The sequence below is a fragment of the Lampetra planeri genome, chromosome 17 (genome assembly GCF_965212315.1).
Source record: "Lampetra planeri chromosome 17, kcLamPlan1.2.h2, whole genome shotgun sequence".
Lineage (NCBI taxonomy): Eukaryota > Metazoa > Chordata > Hyperoartia > Petromyzontiformes > Petromyzontidae > Lampetra > Lampetra planeri.
Window position 1 is genome coordinate 4,967,199 of NC_136123.1, and position 19,591 is coordinate 4,986,789.

General features: G+C 43.5%; 1 protein-coding gene across 3 annotated transcripts in view; it reads right to left on the reverse strand.

Moving 5' to 3' along the window:
- ST3GAL2 (ST3 beta-galactoside alpha-2,3-sialyltransferase 2) overlaps positions 1-19,591 on the reverse strand; it is a 97,705-nt gene that overhangs the window by 71,887 nt on the left and 6,227 nt on the right. The window contains exon 1 of one of the 3 annotated variants that reach the window (XM_078601915.1): positions 130-5,787. The exons of the other annotated variants lie outside the window; for them this stretch is intronic. The gene's annotated coding sequence lies outside the window, so the exon portion shown is untranslated. Of the gene's footprint in view, positions 1-129; positions 5,788-19,591 lie in introns of those variants that run through there. 3 annotated transcript variants of the gene reach the window in all.

A 19,591-nucleotide genomic window follows, 5' to 3' on the forward strand; every position in this document is an offset into this window, starting at 1 on the left:
GCCAGCAGAGGCTTGCGTGTAGTTTCCCAACAGCCACACAGGAACCGAGTCATGAACCAAAGCTCCGAGCATGTGGAGCCAATACTGGACGTCGTACAAACTGAAGACACGTCAGGGAAGCTGTCTCACCTGTCGGTTCGCTCCGTGCAACTCTTCAGTCCGAAGCGCGAAATAAAAGGAAAATTAAACACGCATCCGCCGTTTAACTCCTTTGAAGCGAGCGCACAGCACGGACGAGACAAACTTGCGAACTTTTAAGCCTTCGGCGGCATTGTTCAAGGAAGCAGCGAAGACCGAAGTTTGTCGGCCGAGATTGTTCGTCCGCTTCATCTCCTGGCCTCGGTTTTATAAACGGTCGAGCACGTGACTCACGTTTTACAACCCACGTGGAAGAGCACGGCACCTGACCCCGTCCTAAAACTCGCGCAATGAACTCTGAATAAAAACCGCAAGGCTCCACCCTTACCAAGAACTCTCGCGTCAGAATTCGATTAGCATGGTTGGCTATGTGCAGTGTGAAATAAGTTCAACATACATACAATGCAATAAATATAATGGGCAAACCATATGACGCCTGGCCAGTTCTTCAAGACAATATCACGTACACGTATCGCTTACCAGATAGCTCTTTGTCAATCCGCAGCAGGATAAAGCCCTCACCATGTCGTGTGGGTCATGGGGGTCATTTGAGCGTACGGTATTCCATCGTTATTCCCGAACTTGCTGTCCGCGCTTATGGCTATCCACGAATCGCATCGGGAACGCTACACAATTGCATCGAGAGAGAGATAGAAAAATAAAGTAATGACGTAAAGTGACGAGAGAGAATGTGGTGCGAGAAAGTGATGAGATAAAGTGATGAGAGATAAAGTAATGCGATACACCTCTTAAGTTCACGTATAAACTATTATTTAATACTTGAATATATTTTGTATTTACTTTATGCTGATTATAACAAATTTTCATTTTTGTGCTATTGTGATCATTTTCATGTATTTAATAGCTTATTTATTTAAGGCAATTCACTCAAAAAGGTAGGTGTTTGTAGGCCAATATTATCATCCACAACATTTGCTGTTCACACGCATCTCCGGAACGTATCCCTGGTCACGAATAACGAGGGAATTGCTTGCTTTGCCACACTGGTCAGCGCAGGTTGGTGAAGGCGGGGTGCGCCGGCGCGTGCCACAGCAATGATTTTTGTTCTACAGCGTCTTCTTCTGTCGCTCAACGCACAGCCGCACAGCCCAGTGGATAAACTGTTTTTGCGCACTGCGGTCACCCATCCAAGTGATATCCAGGCTCAGGAATCAAAATCTCTATTCATACTGGAGGAGGAATCCGATGAGCTTTGTAAAGCTCTTTTTCGCAGATGTCCAGTAGGGGCGGGTCAGAACGTTAAACGAACAAACAATACAAAACGACGATACAGCGCACAGGATAGGAAAGGTAAACGAATCACTGCTGAGACAACCACTGTACGCTCCGGTTTCCTCCCAGATTCATAATAAACACTCACTAATTGGCCGAAAACATCTGACTATATAGAGAACAGCAGAGCAATTGTTGGCGCTATGCTCACCGCCTGGCAGCCTTCTAACTTGTCTGTGGTACCTTGGTGATTTTGAGAAGCAGTTTGTGTGAACGACGCCATACAAAATGAATCATTACATATTTATATTTATTTCATCACAAACAGGATGACAAACTGAACTTTGGAGAAAAAAATGACAAAGGACACCGCCACCATGGGAAACTCGTGTTTCTGATCAGCTGGAAGAGTTTTATTCTGGGTAAATAACATCGCCACGTCCTATTGATTCAGCTTCTCCGAGCACCCAAGGATCCCGATGGGAAGGAAGAAAGAAATAAACGAACAAGGAGACTTCAAAAGGTCGCACACTTTGCCATGATTGGCACTGATATGGGTTAAGTAAGTTTTTCGAAATCAAAGTTACCACGTGGCCTAATAGCTGGTTCTTGAGCAGGTATAACATTACTCACCCTGCCTCTTCGCAGAGTTGGACACCAAACCTCACTGGGTTTTACGACCATCGGACACAAGCCCTAATTCACGAGACGGTGAATTATTGCCAAATTTTACTGCCTTAGACACGCACACACACGTGTCCCCGCTAACACATATTTAACGTCAGATGTAAAAAAAATAATCTAGGATTATGAATGGAACAAAAATTAAGAAGCACACAATGTGATATAAACAAAGTAACACAGTGTGATGGATCACTGCGCACATGTGGTATTGCCAGGAATGCCTTAGCTGGACATATCTACATGGGAAACAGTTTGTAAAATGAGTACAGTAAAACCGTGGATTGCGAGTAACTTGGTCTGCGAGTGTTTTGCAAGACGAGCAATTTTTTAAAATAAATATTAATTTGATGAACGAGCGAGGTCTTGCAATACGAGTAGTACGTGTATACGCTTTGTCTGCCGAGCGTCACGTGATCACAACTGATATACGAGTGCTTCGATATACGAGTGCCTTGGATTACAAACACGTTTCCGGAACGAATTATGCTCGCAATCCAAGATTTTACTGTATATGTTTTCATTACATTAAATAAAAATGGTAAAATGGCATTTTAAAGAAAAATTGTACAAAAAACAATTGCGGCCATGTCAATTCACGACTGGATGAAAGCCTCCAACACACCTTTGTCAGTCATCATGGTTGCTTGACCATACTTCACCACCCTGGTCAGTGCAAGATGGTGAAGGAGGGCGCCTTCATTCAGGACCTCGCCACTGATTTCGATTTAAAGCTTTCGTGACTGCAGGGATTCATCTTCTTGGTTCTTTCGGTGAAGTCACGTAGAATGGAAATAATAAAATAATAAAAATAAAACATAATAAAATAATTCTCACGACGTTTCGGGCACAACGTCGTGAGAATTCTCCACCTGAGGGCGGCTGCTTGCGTTGTTGCCGAAACGTCGTGAGAATTATTTTATTATGTTTTATTTTTATTATTTTATTATTTCCCTTCTACGTGACTTTACCGAAAGAACCAAGAAGACTCGGCACTGATGTTAGCCACCGTGACTGGGCATTTAACTTAAGTCACCAGGCGCATAGCGTTATGTGCCAATCACTCACCACCACTCCCAACATTGCAATCAATTGGATACCAGGATACCATTGGAACTATCCAGAAAAGGGGGGAAAAATTCGACGTTGACATTTGTGCTTTGAGAACAGCTTATATAAGGGGAAAACATGAGTACGCATGTGTTTGTACAAATGCAGCCTCTGTGTGAATGCATACTCTGGCCCCAACAATAGAAGATGACTAATGTAGCTAGGCATGAGGTGCCTAATGATTTACCCTACTCCACAATTCCTTCTTTTATGCTTATCGTGTACGCATATTCTGCAGTGCTCTTTGGTTCTTTCGGTAAAGTCACGTAGATAGAAAAAATGAGAGATCACGACGTTTCATTAGCAACAACAAGCGAAGCTGGAGACGGTCGCTTGTTGTTGTGATCTATTATTTTTTCTACCTACCTGACTTTACCGAAAGAACCAAAGAGTATGGATTCCTGTAGTCACGAAAGCTTCAAATCAAGATAGATTCTGCAATGGTTGAAGGATTTTCTAAAATCACCAACGACACATGCGACTTAAATAGAGATTCTTACATGGATGATTTGACGCGTGCATTGAGCACAAAAAAAACCGTGATTTAAAATTGATATGTTGTTACACGTCTAATTCATTTGCAATGGAGCATTAAACACTGCTCATTACCATCAGAACATATTTTCTGCACGATTATACTTTCACTGGGGTGTGTGCAGTGGTGGTCGTGTATTTGGTGCACTGCACTATGGACCTGCTGACCGAGTTCGATTCCTGGCCACGGATAACATCTGAAATTAGTACCAAAAAAACCCACCCCTCATAGGGCACAACACTGCACTGAGTAGCCGAGGGAAGTATGGCTAAACAGTCCTCGTGACCTACATGACGTGGAATGGTTTCATTAGCACGGTTGGCTACAGTGACACGACAAAAGGCTACTAATTAGGCTGCAAATTATAAATATGGATTATTACGTAATGTTTTATGAAGGCAAAGGCACAGCCCTGCAAATTGCTTTTCTTGCACCACTGCTTGTGGAAGGCCCCCCCCCCCCGCTAAAGGAAGCACTGGAGAGCCCCTCCAGAGAGGGTGTTTTGTCCGACTCGTCAACACGGGTGAGTCTAGCGAGAGGTAGGAGCACCCATGGAGAACCCCACTGCACACGGACCTGCCGAGTTCACCGACTGTCGCGTGCCCATTTGCACTGCTGAGGATTCAATCTCGCTGACCAACCACGTCAACCGCCACGGCAGGAGATCGAACTGGCAATTTCAGCATGCTAGCCATTGCAGCATCCCGACCATTCTTCTTATTATTATTCAGTACTTTCACATTATCCATTTTGATCTTTATTACCTAACATTTTGGACGCATTCGGATGAATCTGAAATGCCACGAAAAGAACACATGTGAAGTGAATCCTACTTTTAATATATCGACTCGAGCAGCACGCTTGCATGCATAGGCACAACGGTGTAGGGATAGAAAACCCATTTGCGCATTTGGGAGAGCAGGCACCAGCTGTTCCAATAAAACAAAATCCATTTTAGCATAACTGAGATATGCAGCAGAGCAGTGCGACTTCAATTGCCATACAGGAATCAAATGTATTTGGTTTTATTTTTTTTTATATTCAAGGTCCAATGCCGCTCGAAAGATTACATCTCCGCATTCCGGCATTATAGAATCACTTAGATATGAAATTACGTATCTGAGAGCTGTTCAAAACATTTTTTGGAGATTTGCAAAGCTCTATGACATCTAAAAATAATTAGCTTGTTTACTTAGTTTGGAGATATATTTAAAAAAAATATTTTTTAACTGCCAGGACGAGAGCTGTGAAAAGCAAATCTAAATTTCCACTCTCTAAACCAAGCGTGAACTTTGAACCTTGGCATAATAATGCTCATGACAGACATGGGTTCTCTGTGTTTTCTAAGTTTCACTGTCAACGGGACTCTGTTGTGGTGTTCATGAACAACGCACTGGACTTTGCAATTCAGAGGTTGCCGGTTCAATCTCTTGGAGGGGCAGTTGCAACAACGGGGCATGGGGGTGTTTTTGTTGTTTGTTATCCGCACCCCTACCACCCCATTGACCACCCAATGGGTTGACCACATATAGGTGATTGACAGGTCACACGTGGTGGGGTAAAGTGTGGGTCCCTCCCACCTCTTCCAAGACATCTGACCAGTGTGGAATAGTAAATTATGTATCTACCAGGTAAAGCCCATTGAGCTATGAGCTATTTTTCAGAGGCAACCTGGCCACACGAAGCAGCACATTTAAGTGGCTTATCATGTCAGCATTTATAGTAACCAAATTATATAAACACATGTTTCGGAATATGGATGATAAAGCTGGAGGATCAGGAGAATCCATGCGACCACAGGGAGAACATACAAACTCTAAATTAACAGGCATAAGGGCTCAGACCTATTGCATACCAGGCGAGGAAGAAAACATTTCACCTCCGGGTGGTGCACCAAGTAGGCCAAAGGAGTCTCTTAGAGTGGCTCTCTAGAGCTCCCTCTGTAGAGACCCTTCTGCGGAAGTGGCATGAGCAAGTATTTGCGGGGGCCGACCATTTATATTTTAGATTTGAAGCTTTCGTGACTGCAAGGATTCATATTCTTAGGTTTTTTCGGTAAAGTCACGTAGGTAAAACATTAAAATTAATAAAAGTGAAATAAAATAAAAATCACGACGTTTCGGAGGCAACACAAGCTTCCGTCTTCAGGTGGAACCGTCACAGCCACGACAGCTGTATTTATTTTATTTCACTTTTATTAATTTTAATGTTTTACCTACGTGACTTTACCGAAAAAACCTAAGAACATTTATATTTTACTGTCAGTGAAGATTTCCAGAGACCACAAAAACAGATCCCTTTCCTTTAAACAAAAAGTTTCTTGCTATCAAGATATAATTGAATGTGATGAACAGAGCAAATTGAATCAACAAAACCAAATTAAACAAGCATGTTTTTCAGTTAGACTTTCATCACAATTTGGACTGCAGCATTAAGGGTAACACAGAAAGCAGGACAACCTTAAAGTACTCCACGCTGCAAAATGCCGTTACGTAGAGGAAAGTAATGACATTCAAGAAGCATAAATCACAGGCAGCAGATCTCTAAGGTCAAAACAACAGCTATGCATTTGGATCCTTCTCAGATTGCCAGCGTAGTGAAAGTGACCGAATGACTTAGTCTGCTCAATGTTTTCACTGCACACCATTATGAACATCTACCACAGTAGCCATTTAAACCCATAACCTGATCCCTGGATAAACATTCAGCGTGCTCAAGTGATCACAGACAACAGCAACACCACCGCACGCCTGTTACAACCCAAAGAGTGAAAGAGCAACTGTGGGATAAAGCGAGCACTTGTCAGCAAAGCATGCCGGCTTGAAAGTAGCCAACAGCTCTATACCCACATTTGACTGGCAATGCAAACTGCCTTTAAGTAACCCAGGTTACCCTTACAAAATAGGAAACAATTGTTTCACGTGTCTCAATAGGTTTCACATTTTGCTGAAATAAATTAGGGTGGACTGAGCTGAATGCTGAGCGGTAACATACCACGACCAAAACGAACTGATTGTTAAAAAGTTCAAGCTAAAAACCGGGCGTAAATTTTTTTTTTACCAATGCAAGTTGTTTTTTTACGAGCGTCATAATGAAAAGAGCCACAGTGCAAAGAACTTCAAGGCCATGTGCACGGTATACTAACACTCCAAGGGCATGGCGCCTGCGCAACATCAATGCATGGCTTAACATTTCTGTTGAGACGCTTAACGATTTTCAATTTGATGGAGACCACTTGGTACCACTCATGAGATTGCTCTCAGGTTTGAGCGGGTTCCTGTTTCACGCAAGAGAAGGGCATTCTTCTTATCCGGGTGGCATGTCAGGCTCTAAACGGAATAAGGCTTCTCTGTGTAACGGAGAACGCAAGCACAAGACACCCAAGACCGGCCGGTCACGCGACAGAAATTATGCCCTTTGGCGAGGATTACAGTGTCCCGAGACTCCCCACTCGTCTGTCTTCGCCAACTACATCTTTATATATCGAGTTTAGGAAAGAGCAGCGGAACAGCTAAAAGTTTCATGAAGGTTCACTGGAGTGGCGGGGTGAGAGCTTCCTATTGAAGAGTTTTTGTTTCGTTATTTGGAGTGATTAGCACCTGCGTGTTTGGGCCACTTGACAAAAGGAGTGGAGATGCGATGCTTTTGTTTGTTTGCTACGCTTTGAACCCAGTGACCACAAGCCCTGCAGTGACCGGAGCGAAGTATGGTCAGACAACACGGCACGGGGGGGGGGGGGCCTTCATCAAGCAATGGCTTGACAATGGGGCTGCGCATATGAAAAGAAGAGATAAGTGTTTGTTTTTAACTGCTAAACGAACCAGCAGCACAATAGTGAAGGTTTCGAGTTCAAACGCTTCACTAGGCTTGACTCAGCCCATCGTTACTCTGGTGTAAAAAAACGGTGGTCGTCCTATTATATGGATGGGCTCAAAACCCAGCATCAGAACGTGGAACTTCCCATCACTGAACCTCACAATAATAATATTCAGGGCCTACCTTGGCTCCTCCCACCCTCAACCAGTAAATATACAAGGACTGTTTTCTTGGAATTTCTCTTACTTGATACAGCTATCGTGCTGTGACGGTTCCACCTGAAGACGGAAGCTTGTGTTGCCTCCGAAACGTCGTGATTTTTATTTTATTTTTTATTTTACTTTTATTCATTTACATTTTTTACCTACGTGACTTTACCGAAAAAACCTAAAAATATGATTCCCATCACTGTGTCAGGGCCGTAAAATACAGGGTATGAGCCCCACCTCAATGCTCATTTGAGCAATAAGTCAGTTTGACTCATAGACTAACAACAATAAAACGAACCCAAATGAACCATAACTCTCTCACTTTTTTTTATTTCACCACATTAAATGCCAACAGGAACATTAACAAAGCTGCCGTGTTAACTTTAAGTAATGCAATTTGTGAAGGGCAGCCCGAATTACAGCTATTACGCGCGGCTCGCTCCGCAAGAAGACCCTGTGTGTGTGTTACCGAGCCATTAATTACAACTATTGCACTGGTACACGAGAGCCTGACACCACGAAGTGCCAACAGGCCCCTAATAAACGTACGTTTGGACAAAGCGGCTGACTTAATGCCACCGCACTCATCTGTTATCTCTGTGGCTCCCTCTTCTCTCAGCTACAGAAAGGAGGAAGCCACAGCTGAGTAAGACTTTAAGAGGAAGAGGGCATTCTCCAGGTCTCTCCGAAATACCCAAACTTATCGTGGGACGCCAAAAACATTCTACCTGCGCTGAAATTGGACCAAAACGCCCCGTGATGTTTGGTTATCACAGTTTGTCTCTGAAGCCGCCCCACGATTAGGTTGCGAGACCACCATCGTAGCTCAACTCAGCCAAGCAACGTGGAATCTCCGAGTTCACATACTTTTCCTAAACAAACTGAAATATTCAAAACGAATCTTGACTATAAAAGTATAATTAAGGTCACGAAAATAGTCGATATAACTAAAGTCCCTAATAATCTTTGAACTGGTCATATATTCCACTTTAGATTTGGAACTTTTTTTACGTTCTTTAAAAAAATGCTGTACATCAGAAGGGACGGGAGCACTAGCCTACCACACTCCGTGACCTTTCTCTGAATTATTAATTATTTTTACACTAACCCAACGACCCTGCTTGGTGAAGTATTTAAAAACAATTAAAAAGTTATTTTTTATTTACCAGGTAAGGTCCACTGAGCTGTATAGCTCTTTTCAGAAGCGACATGCCCACAAATTATAGCTCAACAAAGTGACTCATCGTGTGGAAATGTATAGCAGCTAAATGCTCGAAACGCATGTTTCTAAATGTGAAGGGAAAACCGGAGAACCCAGAGAAAAATTCACACGACCACGGGGAGAACATGCAAACTCGAAATATACAGGAGTCGCGGTAGGCATCGAACCCACGACCACCTGTATACCAGGTGAGGTAGTTAACATCTCAACACCGTGATTTAACAACACACGTAGCCGATTAAATTAAAATGGCAGCCCCCGGTCTCCATCAGTTCTGGAACCCTGAGTGATGGCGTTGGCTGGGGATGGTGAAGGAGCTGGGGGTAATATGATAGATTGTGGCATCACGAATGTATGTAGAACTTATTTCGCACCGTACTTCTCCAACCGCGATATAGTCGCGTGAAGTTTAGTGCCAAAGTGTCACACAAAGGGCACCTCAGACGTATTGAGCCGAAGCCCTGGCCAGGTGGCACTTGGCTGTCATTTCAAAAATATGTCCACATTTTCGTCAAATGGTTCCCTTTCCAAGAAAAATATCTCAACCGAGGCTTATCCAGGATTCTGTGCGGGGCACTCTTGGCAGATGATGTTTCAAAGGCATTATCTGTGGAAATCACTCCCATTATCCGCACAGCTTTCCACAGCCAGTCGTTAACAAAACAATATTCCACCTTTTCGGGATGCCCCTGTTTACCCGTGGATACGACCAACTAATAGAATTAACTAATGGGCATATAATAGGATGGTTCTGCAAATCAAACCGTGGGTGCAGAAAACAGGAAGAGAGTTCTTTCTACGAAATAAGAAAACAAACCGGAAGAGTATATACATATACCAGGAGGTTGCATTTGAGACGTTGCACTGTACAGTATTGTAAATGTTGTGAATTGTGCGGGTTGATGTGCCTCTTGAGAATGGGAGCACAGTTCGTCATCACACAATTTGCAAAGCTATGCTCCACTGTGCCGGTCCCTCAGAGCCAAAAGCCCACACGCATGCGCATGTAAATTGTGATAAATTGGCCAAGGCGTGGAATGTTGAAGCAGGAGAGAGGTCCAATGCTCTCTGTTAAAATCGGAGTGCAGCCTTCTGTGTTGTGCTCAAGGTACTTAAGAAATTGTGCACTGTGAAAAAAGAATCCCAAAAGTTTGTGAGCTGCGCCTGATTAAAACTGTACGTTGTCCGTGTGTCCACTTTTTCTCCGTTAGATTTAGACCAAATTTCCGGTAGTTTTCTAAGAAAAAAAAATGTTGTAAAATGTTTTTAATATGCATTTACAGGAATCCAGTTGACCATTGCTTTTACATCCTTGAATGTTATCCTGGCACATGCGAGCTTATACTCTTAACATGAGATCCAATGAAACTGGGATTGTGAAATGTAGGGGGTATGCAAGTTCACGCTGCATGCGCTAGATACACAGGATTTGAGTTTGTGCAAATGTGGAGTTCATCTTTCCCATTGAAATTAACATGTTTGCTCATGGTCATAAGACACCCCAAATGTTAGATCGACCTTTATTTGTAAAACAGAATTACGACTACAGCGTTACAATATTTGAACCGGTATCTACACGTACGATATTAAATCGTGTGTACTTTGAGTTTTCGTGAAGTCAGGGTCAACATCGTTAACTCGTAAGAGGATTACGTTACCTACTAACAACACGCCAGGCAAAAATGTGTTAAATCAACACCCCACGACTTTCCACAGAGACACTTTTCACGCCACCACCTCACCTCCATGCACCTTCGTTCACACATTCCTGTGCGGCCATTTATTTTCCAATTGCAATGCTGCTGAGGAATTGAGCACGGGCCTACTTTCAATGTAGGTGAAGCAAACCTAGGTAAGCAAGCCGTTTTAATCATAGACTGCAGTAAAACACATTTCGTAGATTCGCTTTTGTGTTACACACAGGCTGTTTCTTTTTTACTTATTTTGCATGGGGTGTTTCCCCCCCCCACCCCCCGACTGCATGCGTTCCTCATTTAGGTGCTATCGTTTTGCTGCTCTTACACTTAAATGCTCTCACGTTTATGCTCCCCGGCTTCACAAACTCGCACTGAGCAGTGTGTTGAAGTCGGGTCAAATAACCCCCAATGGCTGGTATTCATGGCGAGGCCCTCTACCAGTGGTGGATTGGCAAGGGCTGCACGTGTACATTTTGAATAAACATATCTACCCCTCTGTTGCCACACACCAAGAGACAACGCTTGGTTTATGTCGCGCAATAATGAACGTGTGTTTAACAGTTCAGACATTTTAGAAAATGGATGCTTGACTGAATAAGATGTAAATCCTTGGCCATGAGCGCAGAAGTGGTCTTGCGTTGCATACGTCACACTGCTGGGCCACATTTCACACAAATAAGTAGAAAACAAAACAATATATTAAAAATGCTTAACTAATGTGATGTGCAACTGTGGAGCGTTCCATTACACAGCTTGTAAATGGTCGGAAGAATGCAGGCCCAATTTGAGCAGTTACCCTTCAGGGGCCACGTGATTTGGCTCCACGGGGAGATTTAAAATTAAAACTTTCACCTCCCTTCCAATAATAATGATCATTTTCAAAGGTTGTTTTTCATTACCTTATAGTTCATCAGTAAAATTATAAACTGCACTCAGCCCGGTATGTTAGACCTAAAATATATATATATCTAAAGAACGTGTCATTATTATTTGTTATAATGGGAATCTTCACCCTCAAAATGTTTAAAAAAACTGAAACATTTTGCAAGAAATCATGTCTGTGAGTGACAATTTTGCACGTAATTCTGCAAAAGCAGGACATTTTTAAACCACATTTATGAACAATAATAATAATAACTGCCGGCTAGAAAATGATACAAACACATGACCGAAACAAAACATTACAAAAAATGACATAATCTCACCCAGCATTTTAAACACCATTCAAGGCACGCCAAACAATCGCATAGGCATCGACAGCCATGTAATACCACACGGCACTCTAGTACTCCCTGTTACTGCATGGCACATCTCTACATGTTGTTGGTGTCAGCGTACCTGTCTAAGTGAAGGTCTCAACGTCCAATTTACATTGGCAACTGGCAGACACCGGTTTGACAGTGTGATGGCCTCCTCCTGTCGGAGGTCTGGCAACACTGGGTTTGACCTAGGGGGTAATGGGAGGCCCTCGCCCGTGAATATGTGCACGTAGGCACAAAGACAAAGATGCCCCGTATAGCCTCAATAGACGTTCGGGGCAAGTGCTGTTAGAGAGCACCGATGAAGGCTGGCAAGGTTCAAGAGGGGGTGGGTGGCTGGCACCATGCCCGGCCACCTTTGTCTCCCTAGTACTCATGCTTACGAACAGCACCAGCTAAAAATTTTAAGGCTTAGTAGACATAAGGGAAGCCCAGCACGAGATCAGATATTCGTCACTGATATTGGTGGTGAGCGGAAATTAAACTGGGGTCACTGGGTTCGTAACAAGCACGCTAACCACCGCTAACCACACATAGGAATGCACAAGGACAAGATCCCCGTATAGCCTTAGCAGACTGTTGGGGAAAGTGCTGTTAGTGAGCACCTATGAAGGCCGGAACGGCACACAAGGGGGTGGGTGGGCAGCACCACGCCCGACCGCCTTTGTCTCCCCAGTGGCGATGTTTACACGCCGCACCAGGTACTCATTTGAGGCTGAGTCGACCCACATACATACACCCACACACACACAGCAGGGAAAGGTGGGCGAGTAGCTTCCCTCCACACACACACAACCCCCTACTTTAAACGCGCCCACATAATCAGTAACGATGAAGAGCACACACGAGATCACATTATCATGTTCATTTTGAGTCTGTTAGAAGCTAAATTTGTAATGGCTCCCCATCAGTGACTAGGTATTTATTCCACCTGTTTATGTGCCACAGGTCACGTTTTATAACGCGAGCAGGTGCAATCCCGTTTCGTCTCGTTGACGCTTAATGATGGCAACAAAAAATCTTCAAGCTATTCTGCGTAAAATTGCTCTAGCATAACGGCATATATTGTCTTCATGATAAAAAAAAACATCATTACTCCTTCTAAGTCACCCATTAATCACGCAATTTCGAGACTGCGTGCTGTGGCATCGGAATCCACGGCGAAATACACCTGCAGGGCTTCTCTCGAAAGCAGCAGCTCAAGTGTTGCACTGGTACGGAACAGCAAGTCCTCCTTTGGCGGCTTCCGAGAAAAAGCCAACAAGCAAAATGGGCATTGTGCACAATCATCTCTGGCTGTGCGGTGCGTGAAATTGCCTACCAGTCTGAGCCGGCAGAGCACCGACATGCGGCAGAGACGTCCTTCGACGGAATCGCCGTCAAAGTTGCCGGTAAAATTAACACTGCCGATGCAAAAGAGAGCGAACTGCTTGGCGACCTCTTTTGAAAAGGGATTTAATTGGTAAATGGGCATAGCCATGTCATGTTCTTTGTTAAAATGTACAATCATAATTTAAAAACAAAGCAACTTGCACGCGAAATACTGTAATGATAAGTGAAATACATTTGTGTTCAATATCAAGGTATTGCCCTTGATTTAAAGCTTTCGTGACTGCAGGGATTCATCTTCTTGGTTCTTTCGGTAAAGTCACGTAGAAGGGATATAATAAAATAATTAAAATAAAACAATCAAATAATTCTCACGACGTTTCGGCCACAACGCAAGCAGCCGTCCTCAGGTGCTTGCGTTGTGGCCGAAACGTCGTGAGAATTATTTTATTATGTTTTATTATTATTATTATTTTATTATCTCCCTTCTACGTGACTTTACCGAAAGAACCAAGAAGATATTGCCCTTGACTTAAGTGAGATCGTGCATATTTAGCGCGTGCACTTTGGCATCTTCCATCCCGATGGAGTGCATCAAGTTTGGCTTTTGGAGACGTTTTGGGCGTTTCCCACAGACCCAGTTTCGGGGGAACTATTTGGCTTTGCGGCCAATTACGCAATCCTGTGGCTTAAGATGTCTTGTACCACCGCGGGTACGGTGGATATGCAGCAAAGGGGGGGACGGGGACACCTGGCTTGAAAAACCACTGCATATCAGCAACCAAAATAAAAATTCGCTGCCGCCCACTCAAGTGCATAATTTGAGAGCTTCGCTCAGACGTTCAAGAACGCACGCAAATAACTGAACGCACCCAGTGCCAGGCCCATGACGTGAACAGATGCATCGACGAATATTTATTCAAATTGGAAGATTTCCATAGATTGTCTTTTTTTGCCGTCAAAAAAACACTCTTGGGCAATCGGCAAATATCTACGTACCTAACAACATTCCATCTGTTTTTAGCGCTCAAAGATATATGTTTTCATTTTAAAGGGTAACGCCTTATTGGTGCACCTCACTTAACGCCACACGCGTGATTCAAAGGGACACCAACGACATGTGAAAATATTACATACTTTGCATTGTATGTCGCTTGTGCTTGCAACAATTGAATTTGATCGTCCCTTGATAGTCTCCCGTGGTGCTAATTATGTCGATGGGATTATACATTGACCGAATAATGTGCATGCATGCATCAATCACTCAATACAATCCAGGAATGGTAATTAGCACGTTAGAAAGTGTAGCCCGCGGCCTTCTTTTCGAAAGTGCAATCACCGCTTTACAAAAAGATGATTGTGTTTGCTCCCGATTCACGAGCATCCACCGTCAAAACCGTGCTGCGGTCTACGTTGATAAACTTCCTGGCAGTTTATTATCTGCACATCAGAGGTACAGTATTTTTCAGATCACAAATATGATTATTCACTGGTGAGATGGCCAGTTATTATTAAATAAATTAATCGTTCATTCGATTTTTCTTTCATTGCCAGTCACATTTATTTCCGGAGGAAAGGCCAAATCACATGCAATTAACTGAGTGAGTATAATAATGATGAAAGTACAGCCCTTCATCAAATTACTGCTGGACAAAGGCATCCCCCAAGACTCCAGGTTCGTTTGACCGTAGTTCACACTGGTGACTGCGGTTTAATGAAGGGGTGGAGAGGCAGGAAGGGCATAGCTGGTTTCAGAGATCCCTCTTCAATGATGCTAGCCGTGATGAGGAATCAAACTTAGGTAAACTAGACTATTTTTACTTTACCAGGTAAGGCCCACTGAGCTACATAACTCTTTTTTCAGAAGCCACCTGGCCACAAATGGATAGCTCAACGAAGTGCGTTACCACGTGGAATTTTATAGCAGCCAAAAACTCTTAACGCATGTTTCTAAATGTGGAGGAAAAACCAGGAGGACCCGGAGAAAAATCCACACGACCACGAGTAGAACATTCAAACTCCAAATATACAGATGTCAGGGTCAGGATCGAACCCATGACCTCCTCCTGTATACCACGCAAGGTAGTTAACATCTCACCACTGCGGTGCCCTGGGTTCATAGAGCAGTGCGCGGACAACACAGCGATACGGTTTTTAAACCACTCGGATTGTGGCGCGTGTTAAACAATGCCAGGCGTCTCCACATAGAAGCACAAAAATGTAGTGTTTCTTGCACAAGCCTGGAGGTCACAAGTGGCAATATCCCACGCTCACTGGCGCACAGAGTAAAACTTAATTGTGAGACAGCTTTACCAAAACGCATAACCAAATGTCAGTACAGAAATGCGGGCCATAATTATATAAATAAGGTAAAGGTGTGGCCTTGCCATTATTTGAACACACTGCTGCTGGAGGAAGGACTTCCATTGGAGGAAGCTCTAGAAAATGCATTTTTGGCCTACTTTTCCACACTGGCAAAACGTCTTGGAAGAAGTGGGAGTACCCACACTTTACCCCAACACACGTGCCCAGCTCAGTGACGAACTGTGATGTACCCAATTATATTGCTTGGTGAACAGAGGCCAGGGAGTTTAAGAAACCTGCCCATTGTTTCAACTGCCGAATCAGCGACCCCTGGATTGCAAGTCGCGTGTACTATCACACCATGGCAAGGTCCCTTTATAATGATTGTAAAATAAAAAATATAATTACTGTATATTGTAATAATTTGGCTGGGCAGTTGGTGGCTATGCACGCCTGCAATCCAGCACTGTGGAGGCGAGGGTTTGTGGATCGTACGAATGTTGTGAGACTCCCTTCCCCCACGTGGCGAGGTTCCATACCCTGGCTTGCCAGAAGAAGGCGGTACAGTACAGCAAAGATGGACTCCATCTGTTCATTCTCTATGGGATAGAGTGCTGCCCCCTCGCATCGTGGGTTTTTCTTTTTAAGAATATTCCGGTTTCTTGTAAATACTCATTAATTGGTTGATAACGCCTAAATATAGAGGAGCCCAGAGCTTGGGCAATTGTTGATATAGCACCGGCTCACCTCGTGACCGCCTTCCTGCTTAACTGGAGTTCCTCCTCACACCTGCGAGTTGTTCTCTCTCGACGAGAGTGAGCGGATACTGATGTGACAGCACATTATAAAGTTGGGAGGATCATTACAATATTGTGGCATTCTAGATTTTAAGTTTTCGTGACTGCAAGGAGGCTTGTGTTGCCTTCGAAACGTCGTGATTTGTTTTAATTTAGTTGTTTTCACTGAAATTTATTTTATTTAGTTTTTTTACCTACGTAACTTTACTGAAAAAACCAAAGAGTATGAATATTGTGGCAGTTTTTTTTTGTTACCACCATCCCATCATTTTGGCAGTTGTAATCAATTACATCGTATCGCGTCTAAGGGGCCGTCCATAAATGACATCACGCACCTAGGGGGGGAGGGGGGTCAGCCATTTGTGACGATGTGTGACGAGGGGGAGAGGGGGGTGAGAAATGTGACATCACATCAAAATGCGCAACTTTAAATAAATATAAACAACGCGTTCTACTTAATTTAATATAATTGTTATAACACTAATTTTGATTAATTTTCATTATTAACTATTTGATTATTTTAATTTACTAAGGTCACCTTTTATTTATTCCATGAAGGAGCATTTTGCTTCTCCATGGGAGAATGGCGAAGCATACATTTTGTACTTTTTTTTAATTATTGTTATTAAACATTTTAATTTTAATGATTCTACCAGGGCTTTTGATTCTGTGGAATGAATATGTGATTGTCGTTCTACTACAAAGTGAAAAGTATTTTTTTTATAGTTATAATTACTTTTAATATTTTATAATTGTAAGAGAATTTCAATATAATATTCTGAACATCTGCAGTTTTAGCTAGACGATGAATATTTTCAAGTGAATTTTATGCTAAATTTCGCTTTCCAATGACTCTTTTTTTAATACGTGTTTTCTCCTACAACATCAGAGTGCAGCGCCACATTAAATACGCACTGCAATGACAATAGTTTAAAGTGATTTGAAGCATGTTTTATGTTAAAAATGGAAATACGGTTTGGGGGGGGGGCAGAGCTTTGTGACGTCATATTTGAGGGGGGTCTGACTTTTTGTGACGCCGTGTGAGAGGGGAGGGCAGGGGTGGTCAGAAATCGGACAAAATCGCGTGACGTCATTTATGGACGGCCCCTAAAGCGCCCAGCAATGTAGAGCAACCCTATCCAAAACGAATTCGTGTCTACGTGTTCATGATACAGGGTGTTACTGGGTAAATATTGAGTCACTTATGAAGTAACCAAAACGCACGTCGTGTATTTCACAATGTGTATATGCGCACTCGCAGGTGAAATCAAGCACAAGCCTGCAGTGAGTGGGTTGCGTGCCAAAAGAAAGATGCGTATTGAAGGTTCGTGATGCCTGCTCAAAGCTGTACGTTCCCAACCCAGCAACAATCTGCTTCGCGTTAGCGAGACCCCGGACACCACGCCTCCCCCACACCTATGTATTTGTTTAATTTGCGAGCTTTCTTTGAAGAATACAATCTGCCGGCAATAGCTGAACGGGGCTGGCTGGACGTAGATTAGACAATTGGAAAAGGTTAAACAATTGGCATTAACATACTTTAGTGGTAAACAACAGAGGGAGTGGGGAGCCAGAACAGAATGCACAATAAGACGAAAGGCAATCCTAACATTGCTCATTCTCATAAGGGGCCGTCCATAAATGACGTCACGCGATTTTGAACGATTCTTGACCCCCCCCCCCATCGTCACATGGCGTCACAAGGAGTCAGACCCCCCCCCCCTCAAATATGACGTCACAAAGCTCTGCCCCCCCCCCCAAATAAAACATGCTTCAAATCGCTTTAAACTATTGTCATTGTAGTGCATATTTAATGTGCCGCTGCACTCTGATGTTGTAGGAGAAAACATTCATTAAAAAGTCTATTTAATTAAGTAGAACGTGTTGTTTATATTTATTTAAAGTTGCGCATTTTAATGTGACGTCACATTTCTCAACCCCCCCCCCTCGTCACACATCGTCACAAATATCTGACCCCCCCCCCCCAGGTGCGTGACGTCATTTATGGACGGCCCCTAAGTGTTTAACATTCCTGTTAAAAGTTCGCTTCACATTTTGTCACGACCTCTCACTCAACTTGCACCCCCCCCCTCTTTCCTTTAAAACAAAATCACAATCTACGGGGTTGGGCGTTGCTTACCACAATCCGTACCGTCGGAAACATTCGCTCGCACACAATTTTTTGCAAGAAACAGCAACAACTTCAAAAAGGGGCAACGACACGGATGCATTTAATTCCACCCCAGCAGGGAGACGTCAACAACATGGGGCTGGCAGAAACCAAAAAACAACCTACGTAAAAAAAAAACACCCCAGCGTCAAACAGCAGGGGCTAGAGCTGGTGGCCCACGTGTGACCGCAAGTAGATGGGGCAAGACACATGGACAAGACAGTCATTAAGCAACCAGGCTCAACAAACGACTGCTGTGTGTGACTCGGTTCACTTGACCGGCACAGCGACATGCCTGCCGGCGTCACCTAATCAACATCTCACCAACTATGCCACCGTTTACGACGCAACAGCGTAGCCACAGCCACAGAAACACTGAGGACATTGCACAAGAAGGCAGCCAGATACGGGCACCGTCATGGAAATTGTCCAGCTAAACTAAAACACCCAACGTTTCGTAACGGGGCGCAAGATTTGTACGCGAGCATCATTGCCCCGCTATTTGTTGGTGTTTAAAAAGGAAATCAAGAACGCGTGACGTGGAAATGTCACTGTGACGGATATAACGCAGGGGCGGAAGGAAATGAGACTGTGGCTGACAGGCAAGATGGGGGGCAGTGGAGAAACGGGAACAAAGCCAAGCAAAGTGTGTGTTCTAGTATGTGCTATGGCGAAGGGTTATTGCCCGAAACGTCACCGATTACATATATGTTTTACTTTTAAGGCCACGGTGTTAGTGATGAATATGTTTAGGTTGCTGTTGTTGTTATTTGCGTTTATTCACCAATGCCAATACAGTATCACCAAATAGTTTGTTAAGTGAAATAGCAAGTCTGCGTGTTTGTGTTAAAAGGCACAGCACACATACTAGTTATTTATAACACTGCAAGACAAAGCTACCATCAACTGCTTACCCCGACTAAAGAAAGGGGGTTTTTTTTCGATTGGAAAGGCCAAGCACATTTATTTCGGAACGAACGGACAACAAAGTCACCTCCCATACAGCTTGTTTTAAACAGAGTGTGTGCGAAAAATCTGAGGGTTGCCATTCACGGGAACACCCAAATTGACTGTTTCTCTCACAAGCCCCG